The following is a 24,082-nucleotide window of genomic DNA, read 5'->3' as shown; positions in this document are numbered from 1 at the left end:
AAGCAATGGTGCCCTGAAGTCTAGAAGAAAACATAGTTAATACCAAACAGGCAAACTCTTGGAGCCAATATGCAGAACCTCACTGTTCCTGCTCGGTCGAAGGCAACTGCAACCTCCCCTCTCAGTAAAGTAAGCCGGGGGTAATGGTCCATACCAAGCTTGCCCAAGCACATAGAGATCTACCCCTGAATCTGGGGAAAGAACTCCATAATCCCAAGTAACAGGAGTCATACAGAGCTGACACAACAAGTGGCAGGAGATTGCAGTGCTGTAGGACATCCCACCATATTGAAGCATTGTGGAACAGCCAGGGATACCTAAACGAAACAACACTCTGACAGACTTTAGCCAGGGAGGGCATTTGGATTGGTTTGGTATGATTAAAGGAAAGAAAATTATCAGGAAAGACCATAATTTTTCCTTCCTTGTCATCTATACCACACCAGTTCAGACTAATGGGATGTAGCAAAGCATTTTCTCAAAGAGGGCGGGAGAAAAGAAGAATGCAGAAGGTTGAAAAATCAGCAAAGCTATACACACAGCAAAAACTGATCAGAAAAGGATTTGAATATCTGAACCACCAGGCTACAAAAATGGAACAGAGTTAGACACTAGAAAAGGAACTGAAGCCATAGGATGTAAAACAAACATCCTGAGCAAAAGAAAAAACTACATACCCCTGTCCCGAGAGTAGCAAAAGAAGCAGCAAAGCTACTCATGCCAAAGGACACCCCTTGGAAGGAAGGCAACAGTCGTATCTGAGGAACAAGGAGAAGAACCGCCTCTCATAGACCAGGATTCGCTTCTCCGAACTCTGGCAGGACAGAGACTAACTCCCAAACTTGCCGGTATGCCCTGAGTCCAAGATGGTCAGAGGAAGCGACCCTAACAGTGTGCACACTTCATAGAAGAAAGGAAGCAAGCAAGGCCCAGGATCCACCCAGACCTGTGCCTAGTGAGAGAATCAAACTCAACAGACAAGAAGAGTTTCCTGAGTCGAGAGAACCAACTAACTGGAGCACTCTTCTCTCCAGGAGAACCATGAAGAAAAGGGCAGCAGCATACCTAGGTACAACCATAGAAAAAGAGTACTCCTAAACCAGCTCGCTGTGGACTAAGGGATGAAAGAACAGAGCCAAGAGAACAAAAGGAGACAAAAAAAGAAAGCGAGTCGAGAGCCACACTATGGAGAAAAGACCACCCCCCCCCCCCCCCAAGATGCCAAGAAGCCACAAAAGCAGCAAAGATGAATTCAAACTCCAGCAATGGAGAAGCTTGTCGCCAGCCACCAAGAGGCTACAGCAAGAAAAGGTGCCACAGGAATGGTAGCTAACAGGAGACAAAGCAGCCTTGTTTAGCAATCTAAACTATGGTATGCCACAGCTGCCGAGAAGTTACTGTATCCAACCCGCAGAGAAGAGCTGGGATTGACTGACAAGGTGAAACAGTGCCCAACAGGCAGAGGTGAAACTACGTTCCACAGTCAGAGACTGAACTGTGCTCAAGGGATAGAAACGAAGCTGCGCTCATCAGGCAGAGTAGGATCCATGCTCAATGAGAACCAATGGATTTGCACTCAAAAAACATAAACTGAGCCTCGCACCATGGGCAGAGAAGGAGTTGCACACCTCTGGCAAAGATAGAAATGCGCTGAACAAGCAGAGAAGAAGCTGAGAGTAACAGACAGAGGATGAGCAGTGCCCCACTGAAAGAGCTGGATGTTAGAGGTACCTGCAGAACTGACGCTGCGGTAGTGATGGAATTGTGTGTAAAATGCAGACAAGGAGCTGCGCTTCTGACACCGGCAAGGAACTCTCCAGACACCGGCAAGGAACTGTGCTCCACACGCCGGCAAGGAGCAGCGCTCCACATGCCAACAAGGAGCTATGCTTCCTACGCAGAGATGAAACTGTGCAGCACCTGGAGTCACAGAGCTGTGCTCCACATACTGCCCTGGAACTGCACCTAATCTGCAGAGAAGAGTTGTGCTAAACACACAGAGATGGAGCTACACTCAACAAACAGTGGAGCTGCACTCCACATGCAGAGAGGGAGCTGCATGCCATATGCAGACAAGGAGCTATGTTCCACAGGCAGACACAGAGCCGTGTTATACATGCAGACACAGCACTGTGCCCCACACTGAGACCTGCAGAGAAAGAACTACACTCAATATGTGACAATGGAGCTGCGTTCAACATGCAGAGATGAAAGGTTGCAGAATATGCAGCGAAAGAACTTCACTCAAGATGCCACGATAGAGCTGTGCTCAACATACAGCGATGGAGCTAAAGCCAACCTAGAACTGTGGAACTGTGCCCAACATGGAACGGTGGAACTGCATGTAACAATTAAGCTGTGCTCAACATGTATCGATGGAGCAGTGCTCAACATGCAGCGATGGAGCCATGCCAAACATGGAACGGTGGAACTGCATGGAACAATGAAGCTGTGCTCAACATGTATCAATGGAGCAGTGCTCAACATGCAACAGTGGAGCTGCGCTCAACATGCAATGATGGAGATGCACTCAACATGCAACAATGGAGCTGTGCTCAACATAGAACGATACAGCTATGCTCAACATAGAATGATGAGTTATGCTCAACATACAGCAATGGAGCTGTGCTCAACATACAGCAATGAAGCTGTGTTCAACATTCAGCAATGGAGCTGTGCTCAACATTCAGCAATGGAGCTGTGCTCAAATGCATTGATGGAACTGTGCTCAACATGGAGCGATAGAGCTGTGCTCAACATGCAAAATGCATAGATGGAGCCCCGAGGAACAGTCAGAGAAGAAGGTGCTGCCAGGAGGCCAACAAGAAAGCACAACTTCTGGAAATGCAGACCTGGCGCTGCACTTCCCTGGCCCAGAGGGTCTAAAAACTACAAGACGAGAAGGCCATGTGCCCCAAGAGACACTCTCGGCCCCCAAGTGGTCTCTGAGCCACAATGACTGCCCTCCTAGCCAACTGAGATGGAGCAGCAGTCAACATAGAGAAAGAACTCCCGTCAAAAGGGAGGTAAGCACCACAGATCTGGAATCCTCAGACCATAGGGAGCAAAAGGCAGCCATAAGGCAGTGAGGAAGAAACAACTCTCACCAGGCCAGGAACAAAGAGGAAGCTGGCCTCTAACACCAAACCAAGGAAAAACAAGCTAAGGTAGAGTCGAACTCCAGACCCAGAGCACAGCCACTTCCCTGCAGAAAAGTAGAGAAAAGCACAGAGCTAAGAGGCGATAATCCAGATGCACAGCAATAGATCTCCTCAGCAGGAAAGAACTGCTCCCCTTACAGAAAAAGGAAGAAGTGCCAGGAGAGAGGCATCTGAAACTAGAAAAGGGAAAATCATCCTATGCCAGGCTAAAATTCCCACCCGAAATCAATGGAAAGCTAGGAAAAGCTGTGGCATACTAGTCCTAAAAATGCACTTTCCCGTAAACAGACACTGAACTGAGTCCAACCAAAAGACTGGCAAGAATGGCGCTCCCGAGGGTACTCAGAAGAGGGATATGAGCTAGGAGTTGCACACCAAGGGCAACATGGACCCCCGCCAGAAGGAAAGTACCCTGCAAACAAACTGGAGCAGACAGGAGGGATCCACGGGGACGAGAGAACCAGAACCTCCCTAAGGAAGGGAGGAAAAACTGCTGCCAAAACAAGAATCAAATAGCAGGGGTGTCTCAAGCAAGATGCCTGAAGCAGCAGAGACCGGACGGTCCAGCGAGAGACTTCCCCCACTCTGGAAACGGCAGACTAAGACCTCATTTCACAAAGGTACAAGTTCCAGCAACGGGGCCACCAGTTGCCATCTAGGACCATGAGGAGAAGAAAAACACCTGAGTTTCGTGATCCAGACATGAGCCGTGCCCCACAAAAAAATCGAAGCAATTGGTACCAGCTCGTAAGGGTCCAAGATCAGATTCAGATGCCGGCCAGTGAAATTCAAAGAAACTTTGCAAGTGGCCCACTAGAATACGTTGCCAAAGGCGGGAAAAAGCGAAAACACCGTGAGGGAACAAAATGGCCTGACAAAACCTGAGAGAGCAGAGAAGCGAAGCCCAACACAAGGACAGTGTCTGCCAAAAACAAAGGAGGCCCCGAGAAGAAGGAACTAAAAATAAATCAGGTAACAGGCAAGAGAAAGAAGGAAAAACAAAGTTTCTTCTTCTTTAAACAACCTTCTTCACTAGTGACAGGAATAAATAAAGGTTTACCTCAGAGGCAGAAAAGAAGGGAAAAACAAAGTTCTTTTTTTTTTTAAACAACCTTCTTCATTAGTGACAGGAATAAATAAAGGCTTACCTCAGCGGCGAAAATTCAGATATACCTATCACCACAGAAGAGAAGAACCCCACAGGGGAGACAAGTTACTCTATGCCGCAATCAATCACCACCCTGCTAGAAAGATAGCCAGGGGAGGTAGGGGAGGGGTGAGAACCAGGGTCACTGGATATCACCCTAGCTGGCAGATGAGGAACTCAGGACCACTGAGTATCATCTAAAACTAGCCCCAACATGGCTACCAGCACACCCCTGAATCCACTGTCACCAGAAGAATCTGGGACAGGAGCTACTAGCCAGCAATCCAGAGCAGCTGCACAATCAGTTCACCATCTGCTAGGAGACAGAGAAAATACTGGACAGGATGCACAATACCTTTAAGGGGCGGTTTACTTGCAACTATTTTCTCTGTCCCCTTTCACTGGTAGATAGACACAACCCATTAGTCTGGACTGGTCTGGTATAGATGACAAGGAATGCAAACTGGTTCTGGATTTTTCTGCCATTCAGACATTGCTCTTCACTCTTTTCCAGTGGCATTCCTAGGGGGGCTGACACCCGGGACGGATCGCCGATGCACCCCCCCCCCCCGGGTGCAACACGACCCCCCCCCCGGCGAAACGCGATATCCCCCTCCCCTTACTCTGCTATCCCAATCCCTGGTGGTCTAGAGGTACCTCTTTGGGGCAGGAAAGAGCCCCCTCTTCCCTGCCCGGAGCTGTTAGCTGCCCTGCATCCTCCTGTCCTGGTGAGTCCGGCTCTCGGCGTTTCAAAATGGACGCCGAGAGTTGAAGTCCATGCACTTGACCACATTCACTACATGTGATGGCTACCATGCCACATGGAAGACCTGGTGACTGAAAACAGTTTATCCTGGTCTAGCTAAAAGTTTCAGGCAAGGCAAGTGTACTGTTCAGAGAATAAAATGCTAGTTTGTGATTCTAAAATAACTGACTGGATTTGAAACTAGTGGGAAGCAACAAAGAATAATGGTAAGTAGTTCAGTTGTTGTCTTAGCCCCACTGGAAAGGTATTCTATGGCACTGGGTCCATCACTGAAAACGCTCAAGCTCATATTCTAGGTTTCCATCCAGCTCATTTTCAAAAGAGATCCCCGGCCATCTTCCGACACAAATCGGGAGATGGCCGGCGACCTCCTGAACCCGGCCAAATCGGTATAATTGAAAGCCGATTTTGGCCGGGTTCAACTGCTTTCCGTTGCGGAGCCAGCAAAACATCAACGGGATGTGTCGGTAGGGTAGTGAAGGCGGGACGGGGGTGGGACTGGTGCATGCTCACGAGATGGCCGGCTTCGCCCAATAATGAAAAAAAAACAGCCAGCCTTGTACAGCATTTCGCCGGCTGTACTTGGTCCCTTTTTTTTCACGACCAAGCTTCAAAAAGGAGCCCCAACTCACCAAATGACCACCAGAGGGAAGTGGGGATCACCTCCCCTTACTCCCCCAGTGGTCACCAACCCCCTCCCACCCAAAAAAAAGTTAAAAAAGTTAAAAAACATTTTTTCGCCAGCCTCTATGCCAGCCTGAAATGTCATACCCAGCTCCATGACAGCAGTATGCAGGTCCCTGGAGCACTTTTTAGTGGGTGCAGTGCACTTCAGACAGGTGGACCCAGGCCCACCCCCCCACCTGTTACACTTGTGGTGGTAAATGGGAGCCCTCCAAAACCCACTGTACCCACATGTAGGTGCCCCCTTCACCCATAAGGGCTATGGTAATGGTCTAGAGTTGTGGGGAGTGGGTTTGGGGGGAATTTGGGGGGCTCAGCACCCAAGGTAAGGGAGCTAAGCACCTGGGAGCTATTTTTATTTATTTATTTTTTAATTTTTAGAAGTGCCCCTAGGGTGCTGGCTCCTCCTTGGATTTCGTCAGGTTTAAGATCGCCGGCATTATTTTCCATTATGGCCGAAAACCAATGCCGGCCATCTCAAACCCCGCGAAATCTGACATTTGGCCGGGCCCAACCGTATTAGCAAAGAAAAAGATGGCCGGCCATCTTTTTCGAAAATACGGTTGGCTCCGCCCACTTGTGGCGCCGGCTCCGGAGATGGCCGGTGCCGTTTGATTATGCCCCTCCATATCTCTCTAAAGGAAGGTATTGTTGAAGCAAATCTTGTTAACTATATCTTAATTATTTGGACTTTACCAAATTATTTTAGGAATTTTGTAGAGCCCCCCCCCCCCCAAAATGAGTATCAAATTATAAACTGGGAGCGCTGTTTTATTGGAAGCCACTGAAAAGACCATAGTACACTCAGAGCTAATCTGGAACCCCTTAGAGCTTAGACCATTCTTGCAGCTGTATTCTTGATCAGTTGTAGTCTACTAAAACATCTATAATGCAATCCACTCACAGACTATTACCAGTTCAATTATTATTATTATTATTATTTCATTTTTGATATCCTGCTTATGGTCTATCAAGGTCCTTAAGTGACTTCCATAAAACAATAACATATTCAATCATCATGAAAATACAACACATAAATCCCACCTTTACCAATTCCCTCCCTCATTCTCACTCCCATCTCTCCCAACGTTACAACTCATGCTTTTCTCACCTACAAACACAGACCTTCACTCTTTCTCCCCCCAATCAACATCATCTCACCAAATGCATCATTTAATGGCCACACTTTTATCAGCTTCCTAAATTAGCCGGTAATTGATTTTATATTTCTGGGGCAAAGCAACAAAAGCTGTTACATTGAGTGTCAATTTAATCACTGGAAACCATGGCACTTCCAATACCACCTTCTAGGACAACCTCATCAAATGATCAGCCACACATGGGTGAAGCAGCTTCACTACACACCAGGGATTGCCCACCACTGAAGAACGAAATACCAAAAACAATACTTTGAACTGAATCCTCTCTGGCAACCAGTGCAGATCTTTCAACAACATGATCCTGTTTCTGTTTCACACACACCATCTTTGCCACAATGTTCTGCACTAGTTGAACTGTTTCAACTGATAAACAGCATTACAGTAATCAATTCAAGAAGTCACTAACACATGAGTTACCATCAATAAATCTGGTCTAGCAATAAATTGACATAATTTGCAAACCTGATGTAATGCTATTGAGGGGCGCTAAGATGTATTTATCCAATCTTAACTGTCCATGTAAGTAGGCCCCCAAAATTCAATCCCTCCAACTCTGTAGTAAAATTAAACATTCAACCCACTCTGCTGCACCAGTTTTCACTCTTAAATTAAATTTGAGTTTCACTAAGCAAGAAGCAACCTTCCTCAGCCCCCCATCCAAATTCAAAATTATCTGTTGCTGATTCTGGCCTGGATCAACCGGTACTACAAGAGTGACATCATCAGCATAAACATGACATTTAATCCCACACTGATGCAGCACCAATACCAGAGGTGCCATATAAACATTAAGCAATAACAGTAACAGGATGCATCTCAGCACTCTTAAGCCACAAAACTGGACCTTCCACAATACCCTCTGTGTATGGTCTGGCAAAAACATTTCAATGCCAGCACTAACTATGTTTCTAGACATTTAAACTAGAAGGCATGGGTGACAAAAGGAAACAAGAGAATTCGGAAAGTCACCCCCAGAATAAACTTGATGGCAGAGGGAAAGGTCATCTAAATATAGAAAATCACCTAAACTCACTATGCAGATGGAAAGCAATGAGCACAAATGCTCGTAGTCTAGGTAAAAAGGTTCAAGACTTGCAAGCCCTGATGTTTGAAGAAAACTTGGATATCGTTGCTATTACAGAGATGTGGTTCAATGATTCCCATGAATAGGATGTGACTATACCAGGCTATAATCTTTTTAGAAAGGATAGAGAGAGCTGAAGGGGTGGAGGAGTGGCACTGTATGTGAGAGACAATATCAGAGTGATTGAAATGTGGGGCACCTGGGGAAAGGAAGAAGCTATATGGATCATCCTGGAAAGAGAAGATGGAACCTGTATCCACACACAGGGGTTATCTACAGACCTCCGGCACAAATGGAGAAGCTAGACAAGGATCTGATAGAGGATATTCAAAATATTGGTATGAAAGGGGAGGTGCTACTGTTGGGAGATTTCAACTTGTCTGATGTGGATTGGAACTTCCTGCCTGTGGAATCGGAAAGAAGTAGGGAGATTATGGATGCCTGTCAAAGTGCCTTGCTCAGACAAATGGTGGCAGAACCCACGAGGTAAGGGTCGATGCTGGATCTAATGCTCACGAATGGAAGAGTGTCTCTAATATCCGGGTGGCTGCCCACCTATGTAATAGTGATCATCACACGATATGGTTTGATATAAGGCCGAAGGCGGAGGGAGTGTGGACACACAAAACTAAAAGTACTGGATTTCAGATGTACTGGTTTTGATAAAATGGGGGAATACCTGAAAAAGGAGCTGTTGGAGTGGGAAGACGTAGGAGAAGTGGAACATCAGTGGTTAAAGCTGAAGGCTGCTATAAATATGGTGACTGATCTTTGCGCGAGGAAAGTAAACAAAAACAAGAGAAACAGGAAGCCTATATGGTTCTCCAACCAAGTAGCTGAAAAAATAAGAGCAAAAGAGGCTATGTTCAAAAAATACAAAAGAATGCAACGAGAGGATCATGGAAAAGATTATTGCATTAAACTCAAGAAGCAAATAGGGAAATACGGCTAACAAAAGAGCGAGCAGAAGAAAAAATGGCTAAAGATGTAAAGAGAGGTGACAAGACCTTTTTCAGATATATTGGAGAAAGGAGAAAAGATAGGAATGGAATTGCGAGACTGAAAGATAATGTGAATGGTTACGTGGAAAATGAGGAGGATAAAGCGAATGTACTAAACAATTACTTCTCTTCGGTGTTCAAGGAGGGAAATTCTGGTGAAGGACCGCGGTTGGCTGCCGAAGGAATATCTGGGAATGGAATGCATACTGTGCCGTTAACGGAAGAAAGAGTTTATAAACAGCTTGAGAATCTGAAGGTGGACAAAGCTATGGGGCCGGATGGGATACATCCCAGGATACTGAGGGAGCTCAGGGAGGTCCTGGCGGGACCTCTTAAAGATTTATTTAATAGATCTTTAGAGACGGGAGAGGTTCCGTGAGATTGGAGATGAGCGGATGTGGTCCCTCTTCACAAAAGTGGAGACAGAAAAGAAGTGGGAAACTACAGACCGGTAAGTCTCACATCCATGGTAAGAAAAATAATGGAGTCCCAGCTGAAAGCAAGGATAGTTAACTTTCTAGAAGACAACGGGTTACAGGACCTGAGGCAACATGGCTTTATTAAAGGAAAATCCTGCCAAACGAATCTCATTGACTTCTCTGACTGGGTGACAAAAGAAATGGATAAAGGCCATGCGCTAGATGTAATCTACTTGGATTTCAGCAAAGCCTTTGATACGTCCCCCACAGAAGACTCGTGAATAAGCTGAAAGGGCTGAACTTAGGACCGAAAGTGGTGAACTGGATTGAAAACTGGTTGACTGACAGGTAGCAGAGGGTGGTGGTAAATAGAATCCGCTCGGAGGAAAGGATGGTGAGCAGTGGGGTTGCTCAGGGGTCGGGGCTGGGGCCCATTTTGTTTAATATATTTGTGAGAGATTGCTGAAGGGTTGGAAGGAAAGGTTTGCTTTTTTGCGGATGACACGAAGATTGCCAATAGAGTGGATACCCTGGAAGGAGTAGAAACGATGAGAAGGGATCTCCAAAAGTTAGAAGAACGTTCAAGGGTCTGGCAGTTAAAATTTAATGAGGTATACATTAATTATTGAAACCTAGGTATTTCTCAAACTATTTTAATCCTTTTTTTGTTTTTTCTTATGCTCTTAATATATTTACAAATGTGCACAGTGTTCAGTCATATACATTACACCGGCTTAGCTCGGCACTCGGTGATAATGTTCACCTTGCATCATCACACTACAACCCTCCCTACCACCTATTGATAATCTTGACTCACCCCTATGGGCCCTGCATGTATTCAAATAAAGTACTTATCTCAGGGTTGTTAGTTCTTGGATAATGCCTTTCCTGGTGCCAGTTGTTGATTTCTTATATACCCAGTGCAGTGCAAAATCTCTTGTGAGTACAGAGTGATGCATTTGGGGTGTAGAAACCCCAAAGAGAAATGCCGAATAGGAAGGGAGAGATTAGTAAGCTCGACTCAGGAGAGAGACCTTGGGGTGTTGGTGTCGGAGGATATGAAGGTGAAGAAACAATGTGACAAGACAACAGCCGTGGCCAGAGGAATGCTAGGCTGCATAGAGAGGGGTATAACCAGCAGAAGAAAGGAGGTGTTCATGCCCCTGTACAAGTCATTGGTGAGGCCCCACTTGGAGTATTGTGTTCAGTTTTGGAGGCCGTATCTTGCTAAAGATGTAAAAAGACTGGAAGCGGTGCAAAGAAAAGCTACAAAAATGGTATGGGATTTGCGATGCAAACCATATGAGGAGAGACTTGCCTGAACATATTTACCTTGGAGGAAAAGAGAAACAGGGGTGATATGATACAGACATTCAAATATTTGAAAGGTATTAATCCCCAAACAAACCTTTTCCGAAGACGGGAAGGTGGTAGAACTAGAGGACATGAATTGAGGTTGAAGTGGGGCAGACTCAGGAGTAATGTCAGGAAGTATTTTTCACGGAGAGGGTGGTGGATACGTGGAATGCCCTCCCGCAGGAGGTGGTGGAGATGAAAATGGTATTGGAATTCAAACATGCGTGGGATAAACACAAAGGAATCATGTTTAGAAGGAATGGATCTATGGAATCTTAGCGGAGATTGGGTGGTGACGTAGGTATTTGGAGAGTAAAACTGGTGCATGGCAGACTTCTACAATCTGTGCCCTGATCATGACTGAATAGATATGGATGGGCTGGAGTGTAAATTTTAAACAGCTTCGACGTTAGCTTCAGAACTTTTAGTACAGGAACAGTGCTGGGCAGACTTTTACGGTCTGTGCCCTGAGAAAGGCAGGGACAAATCAAACTCGGGTATACATATAAAGTATTACATACCATGTAAAATGAGTTTATCTTGTTGGGCAGACTGGAAGGACCATTCAGGTCTTTATCTGCCGTCATTTACTATGTTACTATCCTGCTTATTTTCGAAGGAGATCGCCGGCCATCTTCCAACACAAATCGGGAGATGGCTGGCCATCTCCTAAACCCGGCCAAATCGGTATAATTGAAAGCCATTTTTGGCCAGCTCCAACTGCTTTCTGTCGCAGAGCCGGCGAAAGTTCAAGGGGGCGTGTTGGCAGGGTAGCAAAGGCGGGACGGGGGCGTGTTTACGAGATGGCCGGCTTCGCCCGATAATGGAAAAAACAAAGCCGGCTTCACTTGGTCCCTTGTTTTTCAGGACCAAGCCTCAAAAAGGTGCCCCACCTGACCAGATGACCACCGGAGGGAATCAGGGATCACCTCCCCTTACTCCCCCAGTGGTCACCAATCCCCTCCCACCCAGAACAAAAAATTAAAAAATTATTTTTTTGCCAGCCTCTATGCCAGCCTCAAATGTCATACCCAGCTCCCTGACAGCAGTTTGCAGGTCCCTGGAGCAGTTTTTAGTGGGTGCAGTGCACTTCAGGCAGGTGGACCCACGCCCATCCCCCCCTACCTCTTACACTTGTGGTGGTAAATGTTGAGCCCTCCAAACCTCCCCAAAACCCACTGTACCCACATGTAGGTGCCCCCCTTCATCCCTAAGGGCTATGGTAGTGGTGTACAGTTGTGGGGAGTGGGTTTGGGGGGGGGTTGGGGGGCTCAGCACCCAAGGTAAGGGAGCTATGCACCTGGGAGCAATTTTTGAAGTCCACTGCAGTGCCCCCCAGGGGGCCCGGTTGGTGTCCTGGCATGTCAGGGGGACCAGTGCACTACAAATGCTGGCTCCTCCCATGACCAAAGGGCTTGCATTTGGCCGGGTTTGAGATTGCCGGGCCCGGTTTCCATTATGGCCGAGAAGCGAAGCCGGCCCCGACCGTATTATTGAAAGAAAAGATAGCTGGCCATCTTTTTCGATAATATGGTTGGCTCCGCCCCTTTATGGAGCCGGCCCTGGAGATGGCCGGTCCCGTTCGAATATGCCCCTCCATGTTACTCCAATTGCCACCAACCTCTCTAACAAAACAGTCCATGATGTAATCCAACACAATGAGAGATCAGTAATGAGTGAACAATTCTAAGGGGCCCTTTTACTAAGCAGTTGTAAGCCTACCGCAGGCTTACCATGCACCAATCTGGAGATACCACTAGCCCAACGTGGGTGCTGGCGGTAGTTCCACCCCCAGCGCATGGCATTTACAGTGCTAGTGGAAATATTTAAAAAAATATTTTTGCAGGGGGTTACCCGGCGGTAATCGGGCCGCATGCTACCCAGTTACTGCTGGGTTGGCACGGGAGCCCTTACCTCCACCTCAGTGGGCGCCAATAAGTACTCCCCCATCCATGGCCATGCAGTAAGAGCAATATTACCACACGGCCATGTCTTTTTTGTCGGCCTTTTTACTCGCTGAGGTAAAAAGGGCCTTAGCGCGCAGAACAACAGCCCCCACCACTAGCGCAGGGCCCTTTTTCTTGCAGCTTAGTAAAAGGGCCCCTAAATGATTGTATAGCTTTCTAAAAATTCTTAACTTACAATACACAAATTGAATCACTTGTGAAATTTGACTTTCTACTAGTACTACTACTTATCATTTCTATAGCGCTGCTAGACGTACGCAGCGCTGTACACTTGAACATGAAGAGACAGTCCCTGCTCAACAGAGCTTACAGATCCATTTTCCCATTTATTGGTACCCCTACTAGATTCCTCATCTCAGAGATCAATTTGTGGTATATCAAATGCCTGGAACTAACTAACTAACTACCCCCCCCCCCCCCCGGTAAGCCTAGGAATTTAATCAGCTGTCCTTATTCCTCATAAAATATTAAATAAAAGGGGTGAAATAAAAGGACATTTGTGAACTCCGATGCCAAATTAGACTCTGACTGAATTTTCCGAAACAAGCCCAAAATTTGGTTTTGGCTTTAGTCAGAAATACCAGTGTATTTTCAGCTGGAACCGTAACTTCAGGCTGGGCCCCTTTAATCCCCTAGCTTTCCCTCCACCCCAAAATACAAGAAGCCCTCCTACCCTCTTCATAGAATGAGCTCCTGTCCCAGACCCATCCATTGCCCCCCCCCCCCCCCAAGCCTACCATCCAGTCTTTTCTGCTGCCAAAATGTTTGCTACGACCTCCAGTGGCAATTTTGCAAGACTGTTGCTTGGAGGTTGCAGCAGTCATTCTGAGATTAAAGTTGGCATGGGAATGAGTGACTGAGGATCGACCCCACCCAAGATATAGAGGAATTAGAAAAGGTTCAAAGAGGAGCAACCAAAATGATAAAGGGGATGGAACTCCTCTCATATGAGGAAAGGCTAAAGAGGTGAGGTCTACAAATCCTGAGTAGTGTAGAAGGGGTAAAAATGAATCGATTTTTCACTATTTCAAAAATTACAAAGACCAGGGGTCACTCAATGAAATTACATGGAAATACTTTTAAAACAAATAGAAGGAAATATTTTTTCACTCAAAGAACAGTTAAGCTCTGGAGCTCATTGCCAGAGAATGTGATAACAGTGATTAGCATATCTGAGTTTAAAACAGGTTTGGACAAGTTGAAGGAGGAAAAGGCCATAGTCTGTTATTGAGATGGACATGGGGGAAGCCACTGCTTGCCCCAGGATTGGTAGCATGGAATGTTGCTACTCATTGGGTTTCTGCCAGGTACTTGTGACCTGGATTGGCAACTGTTTGACCCAGGATACTGGGCTAGATGAGCAATTGGTCTGACCCAGTACAGCTACTGTTATGCTCTTATGGCTCCAATCTCAAAATGATTGCCATGATCTCCAATGGCAGTCTCGCAAGACTGCTGCTAGAGATCACAGCAGCCATTTTGGCAGTGAAGAGAACACAGGGAGGAGTGATTGAGAATCGCTCTTGCTATGACTATCCACTACACCACCAGGGGCTGGATGGAAGGCCTTAGGGGCCTAGTTGTGGGCCCATTCTATGCAAGGGGGTGGGGAGAGGGAGAGAATGGGGGCTTGTTTTGAACAGGAAAACTTTAGCTACAGATTTGGTTTTGGCCTAAATTGAAGAAACCAGTTCATCATAGCAAATGACAGCATGAACTAGATTAGGAAATCATACCAATTCATTTGTGGCGAGGTCTCCAGAAGAAGCCGCCAGCGAAACAGGTCCCCGTCAGGACCTCAGCCAACCTCTAAGAAGGAGTTACAATGTTGCACCATTTGCTATGATGAACACACAGCTATTATTGCTTGAAGATTCGATAGTGCTGCCATTTTTTCATATGATTTGAATCAGCGTCCTAAGCTAAGTGTGATTTTTCTATTTTGATATAATACATGTTTGGTAGTTTACATTAAAGTGAATTAAAGTTTTGTTGTTTTTGCAACTATCAAACAATTTTGGAGGTTTTTAGACCTATGATTAAAGTCTGATCATGTACAAAATTGAGTGGCTATATTCAAGCTTGAGCCGCAGTATCATTGATAGCGGTCTTTATGAGGTCTTTTCCTCCTTAGTTTTAAAAGAAAGAAAAAGATGAATAAAAGAAAAAAGGAAAAGAAAAGGGAAAAATAAATGTAGTTTTTCCTGTAATTTTCCTGTATTTTTTCCACAAACACACCAGGGTACACTTTAGAGCATAAGTCTTGGCATCCAGAGGTGCCCGGTTCAAATTCCATTGCTGCTCCTTGTGATCTTGAGCAAGTCACTTAACCTTCCATTGCCTCAGGTACAAACTAAGGGGTATTTTACTAAGCTGCAGAAAAAGGGCCCTGCGGTAGTGGCAGGGGCCATTTTTCCTGCACGCCTGCATCCTTTTTACCGAAGCCGGTAAAAGCCTCCTCCTCTATAAAATGGCCAAGCAGTGAGATAACTCTTACCTCATGGCCATGCAGCAGGGAGCCCTTACTGCCACCCATTGAGATGGCAGTAAAGGCTCCCACAATAAACCAGTGATGCCTGATTACTGTGCTAACCATTTCCAGAAATGGTGTGCGCTCAACTTAGAACTACCGCCGGTGGCCACGTTGGGCTGGCGGTAGTCCTAGAAAAGCAAGCAGTAAGCCCACGTTGAGCTTACTGTCGCTCTGTAAAAGGGTCCCTTAGACTGTGAGCCCTCCAGGGACAGGGAAATACCCAAATACCCAGTGTACCTGAATGTAACTCACCTTGAGTTACCACTGAAAAAGGTGTGAGCAAAATCCAAATAAGTAAATAAAAATATATCTGAGCACCTCCATTTAGGCACCCATGCAGGCTACCGGAACTGAATCTATGCAGTATATAAGGAGCAAACCTTAAGGAAATTACAACAGTATAAAACACAGCAGCAAGACTCATATTCGGCAAAAAACGATTTGAAAGTGCGAGACCTCTACTCCAAAAACTATACTAGCTACCTATCAAGGCACGCATATCCTTCAAGATTTGTACTCTGGCCTACAGAATAATCTTAAGCCTCATGCCGAACTACATGACCAACCTTATAGATCTACCAATATGCAATATAACCAAGAACGCAAGATCTTACTTCACCCTCCACTTCCCTAGATGTCGAGGCCTCAACTACAAATCTACATACACAACCAGCTTCACCATACATCTGCACCAAAATTTGGAACTCGCTTCCAAAAGACCGGAACTTCATAAACAATTACCTAACATTCCGAAAATATCTGAAAGCCCTCCTTTTTTAGAAAATTCCTTTCCAGTGAACCCACTTAGTCAAGCAGAACACTGGCCAACACTCCACAATCATGTTCATGGACAGAAGAAAAATAGGGTTATGTCGCCCCATACACCTTTTATACCTGTAACCCTTTTACTTTAAGCAAATGTAAGCCATATTGAACCTACCATTAGGTTGGAAAATGTAAGGTTTAAACGCAGAAATAAATAAATAAATAAATAAATAAATAAATAAATAAATAATAAATATAGAATCACTTTAAAATAAGTTTATCATCCTCTTAAATTAAGATAGCTTTTAGGAAACTCTTCAGAGTATGTTTATGATTTATCACTTCTCATTACAAAATATTTAAAAAATCATTGATCCTTGTCAGTCTTCTAATTATTTTCCTTTAAATGAAAGGATGCCAATATAATGAATGCGCAAGCTCACTGGGATATAGGGGATCCTCTAGATTAAGGATTAGCATATCAACATATGCATAAGAAACCCACAAAATTATCATATCTAGGATCCACAGGATGGCATAGCTGCATCACAAATGATGCCTTTTTAAGCAGACACTGAAGATATTTTTACAGGAACCAAATTATAGATAGATTCCAGTTCATTCTGATCAGAGCTACACAGTAAGGGAACTTTAGTTAATCTGGCCAGTTTTCATGCTGGACACAGTATGAAAAGCATGCTGGTTGCAGTTCGTGATACAAACTGAAGTTATATTGATCTAAAGAACTAAGGCCTTTTACTGCTGTTGCTTTTATCTTCTGCATTTGACCTGGGTGACCATGCTTTTTAGTTTGAGTGCTGTTAGACCCTAAGAACAGGGAAAGTATTACATTGGGTGTCCTCTATTTTCTTGAACTGAATGATGTTTTCAGTCCATCAGTCGCAGTTCCATCAGTCCCTGTTCCAGCTGGTGCAATTGAGATGTGGTGTCCCTCAGGATTCTTGTTTATCACCGCTGCTATTTAATATCTTTCTACATCCATTGTGCTATCTATTGCGTACCCTGGGTTTTAAAGGTTTTATATAAGCAGATGAAATTGATATCATTTTGCCACTTGGAACTGACCGCTCTTGGTCATTGCACATGCTGAAAAGGAAGCTATGAATAATGTTAGACTAGTTAACTAGTAATCATCTGATCTTGAATATAAGACAAGACAGAGATTTTACAAAGAGGGTTAAAGGCGTGGTTCGAGCTACCTCTGTCAATGGGGTTAGTTGTTGGAACCTTTAGGGTACTGCAGGACGCTAGGATATTGTAGTGATTTTTATTTAACATTTTCATTTAAAACATATGTCTGCAGAACTTCCATATGAGGTAAGAAGGCCACAACCTGTGAGGTGCTTGGATACCTACCCAGCAGCAGGCCCAAAAGCCCCAATTCAGTATCAGCTTGTCATTCTGCCCCTCCCCTCATCCCCAACTACATTAGCTTGCTGAGTTAGAAGTGGGAAATGTAGAGGCCTACGCTTGCTTCCAATCATACAGCAGGATTTTCCTGACCCTGCCTGATGAACCAGCTTCAGCAGAAAGGGGCTGGGGGTCAGACACAGCAGCCACATTGCTTGCAGCTAATCTTTTGTTCCATCATTCTCACAGTTTTAGCGCTGGGTGCTATAGAAAAGCCCTTGAATGGACTTGCAAGGCTGTTTGTCCTTTTGCATTGATATAAAATACTAGGGGGCAGCATGTCAGAAATTATGTTTAGACTGAAGCCACAGACTTTTAGGTCTTCTCAGGAACAGTCATAAATGTTTGTCTGTATGTGCATATTGTATAAGCAACATAGGTGCTTTACCCCAATCTCATCTACATGTGGATTGCATTAAAGTACATGCCACCTTAGCACCGCACATTCCTTTACGCACATAATCCATGGGGTAAATTTTATATTGCTAACACACTAATTTCAAATTCTCTGTAATATGGGTTTTCCTTGATGTTATCATTTATATATATATATATTGTATTCTTTGTGTGTTCATTTATGCAAAAATTAATAAAACTTTTGAACACAAAAACCCTTTAACATATATAAAAAGGCCCTTACGCATGAAAAATCCTTTATAACATTACCCACATAATGAATAATCTCTTAAACAGATTATCTGTGCTGAGTTATTGAATAGGAAGACAGGAGAGAAGGGATTTAGGAGGGTGGTATGGTTCCATCATATGGGGGGGGGGGGGGGGGGGGGGGTTGTTATCCTGTAGCAACTGATCAGGTTGAAGAGTTGTCCAAATTACTACTACTACTACTACTATTTAGCATTTCTATAGCGCTACAAGGCATACGCAGCGCTGTACAAACATAGAAGAAAGACAGTCCCTGCTCAAAGAGCTTACAATCTAATAGACAAAAATAAATAAAGTAAGCAAATCAAATCATTTAATGTGGACGGGAAGGAAGAGAGGAGGGTAGGTGGAGGCGAGTGGTTACAAGTGGTTACGAGTCAAAAGCAATGTTAAAGAGGTGGGCTTTCAGTCTAGATTTAAAGGTGGCCAAGGATGGGGCAAGACGTAGGGGCTCAGGAAGTTTATTCCAGGCGTAGGGTGCAGCGAGACAGAAGGCGCGAAGTCTGGAGTTGGCAGTAGTGGAGAAGGGAACAGATAAGAAGGATTTATCCATGGAGCGGAGTGCACGGGAAGGAGTGTAGGGAAGGACGAGTGTGGAGAGATACTGGGGAGCAGCAGAGTGAGTACATTTATAGGTTAGTAGAAGAAGTTTGAACAGGATGCGAAAACGGATAGGGAGCCAGTGAAGGGTCTTGAGGAGAGGGGTAGTATGAGTAAAGCGACCCTGGCGGAAGATGAGACGGGCAGCAGAGTTTTGAACCGACTGGAGAGGGGAGAGGTGACTAAGTGGGAGGCCAGCAAAAAGCAGATTGCAGTAGTCTAAACGAGAGGTGACAAGGGTGTGGATGAGGGTTTTGGTAGAGTGCTCGGAAAGAAAGGGGCGGATTTTACGGATGTTGTAAAGAAAGAAACGACAGGTCTTGGCAATCTGCTGGATATGAGCAGAGAAGGAGAGAGGAGAGTCAAAGATGACCCCAAGGTTTCGAGCTGAGGAGACAGGGAGAATGAGAGAGCCATCAACAGAAATAGAAAACGGGGGGAGCGGGGAGGTGGGTTTGGGGGGGAGGGAAGACCACAAACTGGAAGACACTTGGGTACCCCAACCCAGCAGGAGGCCCAAAAGACCCAATTCAACATTAGTCTGTCACCCTGCCCCCTAACTACCTTGGAGTTTCTTTTAGAAAGTCACACTAGCAATTCTCGTGCGGCAAATGAGACGAAGCCCTTAGGAATTGAATAGGTTTCCTCTCATTTGCAACACCAAGAATCGGCAGCACAGCTTTGTAAAAGGGGCCCTTAGTTTGCCAAGCTGAGAGCTGGAAAGGGGCTGGGTGATGGCTGTTGCTGGGCACAGTTTTCCTGCCATTGACCATGCCTGATGAACTGGCTCCAGTAGAAGGGATGGAGGGGCCAGACACAGCAGCCACTTTGCTTCAGCCAACTCCTTACTCCTCCATTCTCACTATTCCTCTCCCCCTGCCCCAACAACCCACCCAGCATCATAAGGACCCATGAGTCATCTATGGACAGGGAGAATGGGTGGATGATAGAGATGGCTGTAGTCACAGCATGAGGAAATGGGGTTGGCCATGTTGGCGGCACACACTGCGTGATGTTTTAAATCACATTGGGCAGGGATGGAAAGAACATAACCTTCCTGTCTCATATTGAAAGAGAATATGTTTGAAATGAACTGTGGCAAGATGACATACACATAGCAGCTTTTATGGATGGGATGAGCCTACTCTTCACTGCAAGTTGGCTCACATGAAGGAAGGATCCACTTGATGGTACCATTGCACTGGTAACAGTAAAAGAGCTGGCTTTTATGGCCTACTTTGTAGAGCGAAATGTTCACTTTGTGTGAGAGAAATCATAGTACTGCAGTTGTCCCATTGTATTCACATCAGTAAAAGGAGGAGGCTTTCATAGCCTTTGTGAGAGATAAACCACAGTATTGATCATGTGAGCTATGTGCTCTGGCAAAGGCATGGTAGATTCCTTAATGACTGAGCTATAGTAGTGACAATTAATATCTTGTGGAGTTCAAAGCTTTTTGTTAAAATTCCTTCTGTATTTAATGTATAGTTAGGCCATGAATCATCTATATATAAAGAATAATCTTTTGAACAGATTGTCTGTGCCTCGTTTTTTGGGTAGGGGAAGAGAAGAAAGGGATATGCAGAGGGTGGGAATGTTAGCTTAAATGAGGAGTACCCTGTAGTTACTAATCCAGTCATGTATAAATTATTTTTAAAGGAGAGAGTTCTCCATTTCTTGGATTTGAGTTGCTTCAAGCCTGTGATCCAGGCAATGGATGCATCACACCTGGACTACTGTAATAGTCTGTGCATTGGCCTCCTAACAAGGCTGCTTTGTGGACTATAGATGGTCTACAAATGATGTTTGCTTCCAAAATGGTCAATGGCATCACCATTATTGTAAAATCTTCTTGGGTACCAATCAAGGCTCACATACAATTAAAAATTCTTAGGGTCATGTTTACTAAGCCGTGCTATAGGCACTAATGATTAGCATGCTAAACGCTAGAGACACCCATATGGGTGTTAGCAGCCAATTAGCGCCAATAATTGGCTGCTAACAACTGTTTATTGGCATTAATTAGGAGTTATGCATGCATTGTATTTTATAACACTGTGCACAGAACTCCTATAGTGCATAATTTCAAGGGGGCATGGACAGAGGCATTCCAGGGGAGTTCTCAGAATTTACGTGCATTGTTACAATATAGAGTCAATCGGCGCCCAACTTAGGTGCCAGCATTTACCAGTGCCTAAAGTTAGGCGTTGTTTATTTATTTAAAAAATTTATATTCTCCATGATCCTACAACTCTCTGTGAAGATGCAGATCCTTTATAGAATAGCGCTCAGCGCTTACATTTTTCAGCACTGATTTTTCGGTGCCATTTATAGAATCTAGTCCATTATGTGAAAAAGCACACACTCTTTAAGGAAAGTGCACACTGAGGTGAATTCTATATATGACGCTGAAAAAATTGGCACTGAAAAAAGCGCTATTCTATAAGCCATGCTTAAAGTTGGGGCATGGTTTATAGTATAACACATTTACCTAGGATTCATGCCTAAATTTAGGCGTGGCCACCTGTACCAATTGAAACGTAGCGCAAATGTACGTACCTAAATTTGGTACATATCACCTGTACTCTATAACAACATGCATAAATGCTAGGAATGCCCCTGTTCTGCCTATGACCCTCTCATTTCTGCACCCCTTTTTGTTACTTGCGTGTAAAATTTAGGCGCAAATCCCACACCTAAATGTATGCACATAAGTTCCAATTAAATCTAATTAGTGTTAATAATTGTTTGTTAAAAAGCCAATTATTGGTACTAATTAGCTCATTATTCAATTAAATTGATACATCAGCTTTATCACTTCAGATGAAACTGGTGGTAGGTTTCTCCAAACCGCCCTTTTTTGGCCTGCAGCATGTTCACAGTTGACTTCGGACTTTTGAGACTAGCAGAATTCTACAGAGGATTAATTATTTGGGATGAATTTCAATTAAAAATTGTAATTGCAATTTATTGCACAATTACAGGCATTTTACTTATTAATTTATTTCCCACTGCAGCTCCTTGTGATATCTTTCCTTTTATCTTCCTTCTCTCCCTCTCCTCTTCAACCAGGTCTGTTATCATCTCCCTCTCCTCTTCAACCAGGTCTGTTATCTCTCTTTCTTTCCTGGTTCCATTCTCATTCTCTCTCTCTCTCTCTCTCTCTCTCTCTCTCTCTCTCTCTCTCTTTCCTTCCTCCCTCCTTCACTCCCATTGTCCAGCACCTCCTCCTCCCTCCCCACCTCCCCCATGAACAACGACACAAATTTGGTAGTGAGCAGCACCAAGCTCCTCATGGCTGCTGGAGCTCAGTGTCTTGGTCATAGCTTCCCCTGGTGGCCCCTACCGTTCTACTCATGGGTCTGCTGCTCACTCCCCTCCTGTCACCTGGGGTTCAGCACCTGCCCCCTCAATCCACACCCCCACCAATCTATGTTAAAGGTGGTCTTCTGTTGGTCCCCAACAGTGGCACTGTTGCATATACACACACTGCCTGCAGCCTGCTCTGAAGCCTTCCCTTTGCCCTATCCCACCTCCTCTATCATTTCTTCCTGTTTCTGCATGGGCAGGATGGGTCAGAGGGAAAGCTTCAGACCAGGCTGCAGGCAGTGTATGCACAAAGCTGCCGCTGCTAGGGACCAAAAGAAGACCACCTTTAAGGTAGACCGGTGTGGGAGAATGATGTTGAATCACAGGTGGGGGGAAAGCGATTGGGAGTGGAAGAGTGCAGAAGAGATGTTTGGAAAGGAAACATTGCAAAGTGATTCATTTTATAAACCGTGATTAATTTTTAAAATCACAATTTATAATTAATGCATTAATTGCAGAGTTAACTGAGATTAACTTGCAGCCCTATTAGTTATCTCAGCCCTTCCCATACCTGAACATTGCTACATGTTATGCTATTTTAATTCATATTTCAGAATGTGTGAGAGATACTATTTAAGCTGTGCTTGAACTGGACATATTCTAGCCAATATTCAGCCAGAACTGATCATCTGATCATCACCATCTAAATTAAAGCAGTGGCTGCCAGAGGTTGTGTGGGTCCTGGTCAATATTCAGCCAAGACCCACATAAAACACTTATGCAGGTTGTGGCTGAGTATAAGCAGGAACCGAAATAAGGGTTTCTGCCCAAGAACCACTGCACGCTCCCTTTCAGATCCTCCCTCCCACTGTTCAGGAACCACAGCACCCCCCTTCCCATCCTTGATCCTCCCCCCCTCCAAACCCTATGAAGAAAGAAGATGGTGGGCCCAAGCCCCCCCCCCCCCTCCCGCTGGGCCTATCTGGATGGTCTCTGGTGGTCTAGCAGGCTAAATGCGCAGGAACAATGCCTACTCACTCCTGCTCGAAATAGCAGTCTGTTTAAAATGGCTGCTGCAAACTTTGGAAGCCATTTTAAACAGGCTGCCACACCAGGCAAGAGTGAGTAGGCATCAGTCCTGACCGTTTGCCCCAGTAGACCACCATAGGAGCAACTACAGATGAAAGCTTGAATTTTGAAAAGCTTATGAGCTACCAGACAGATCCAAATCATCAGAGGCAACTGAACTAATCCTGGGTTTACTCCCAGTGCATGCAATGAGGCTAAAACCAGGACAGGCTTAGCCCATCTTTGAATGACCTGGATCTGTCAGGTAGATTTGGGTTTTACAGCATTAATTTGATTCCACCTATGCTCCTTGCCACTTTGTAGCAGCAAGTGGCACTTCTTGTGCTTTAACTTCCAGTGTATTGGTGTTTTAAGGCTGTGTTGTGTTTATGTTCTGTGTATATGTGACCAGGGTGAGGTATTCTGCTATGTAGTTTCTATGTAGAAAATACTGTTTGTTCTGTTTTAGTGTTAATGTTCCAAGGACTGGTGTAATATCTGCAAAGGCGCCTTTTTCTATGCTACATGGCTGGTAACAAGGGTGTGGTCACTGTAGGGGGTGTGGCTACTGTAGTGGAAAACCCATAGAAAGTCACCCCACCCCCCTAAGGTAGGTTCTGTATGAGTACTGCCCTTTACTCACATCTATTCCCCCCCTCCCCCCCAAAAAAAAACCTGTGAAAAAAATTCTAAGTGAAGCACCTAGATCTTTTGAAAATCAGCCTATAAATTATCCTGGAATTTTTGAAAACAGCCACTGGTGATAAATTATCTGAATTATTTTCAGCAGCTCTGTCTGGCAGATAGAATTCCTGTATATATAACTCATGAGAGGGTTATTTAGCAAGTTTCTTAGCTATTTCTGTACACAGTTTCACAGCACAATGGAGAAGAGATGTGGGAAGAAGAGGAATGGAGAAGTATAAGCAAATTAAGGTGACATCACTGATCTAAATTAAGCAGTG

General features: G+C 44.8%; 1 protein-coding gene across 2 annotated transcripts in view; it reads right to left on the bottom strand.

Moving 5' to 3' along the window:
- Positions 1–24,082, bottom strand: part of GRIA4 (glutamate ionotropic receptor AMPA type subunit 4) — a 520,316-nt gene that overhangs the window by 20,239 nt on the left and 475,995 nt on the right. The gene's annotated exons all lie outside the window — the stretch shown is intronic.

This window comes from Microcaecilia unicolor, chromosome 4 (assembly GCF_901765095.1).
Source record: "Microcaecilia unicolor chromosome 4, aMicUni1.1, whole genome shotgun sequence".
Lineage (NCBI taxonomy): Eukaryota > Metazoa > Chordata > Amphibia > Gymnophiona > Siphonopidae > Microcaecilia > Microcaecilia unicolor.
Note: the sequence above shows the minus strand (reverse complement) of the source record. Positions and strands in the feature narration are given on the sequence as shown.